Genomic DNA, 355 nt, shown 5'->3' with positions numbered 1-355 from the left:
TTTCCAACAATTAATAACTTATTGTATATTTCAAAACAGCTAAAAGAGCAGCTTTGGAATGTTCTTTTAGAAATTATTGTTTGAGGTGACGGATATTCCAGTTACTCTAATGTGATCATTTACATTGTATGCACATATCAATATTACATGCCCCATAAGTATGTACAGCTGTTGTGTATCAATTTAAAAAATTTCTAACAATACTTCCAAAGGGTCAATGAAGCCCAATTTTGGACAACCAGGGTAGATTTGCTAACATGCACATAGTGAATGGTTATTTTTTTTGAGACTGAGTCTCTGTCGATCAGGCTGTACTGCAGTGGTGCGATCTCGGCTCACTGCAACCTCCGCTTCC

The sequence above is a fragment of the Mandrillus leucophaeus genome, unplaced genomic scaffold, assembly GCF_000951045.1.
Source record: "Mandrillus leucophaeus isolate KB7577 unplaced genomic scaffold, Mleu.le_1.0 Scaffold951, whole genome shotgun sequence".
NCBI classification, from domain to species: domain Eukaryota; kingdom Metazoa; phylum Chordata; class Mammalia; order Primates; family Cercopithecidae; genus Mandrillus; species Mandrillus leucophaeus.
This window is presented reverse-complemented; position numbering follows the sequence as displayed.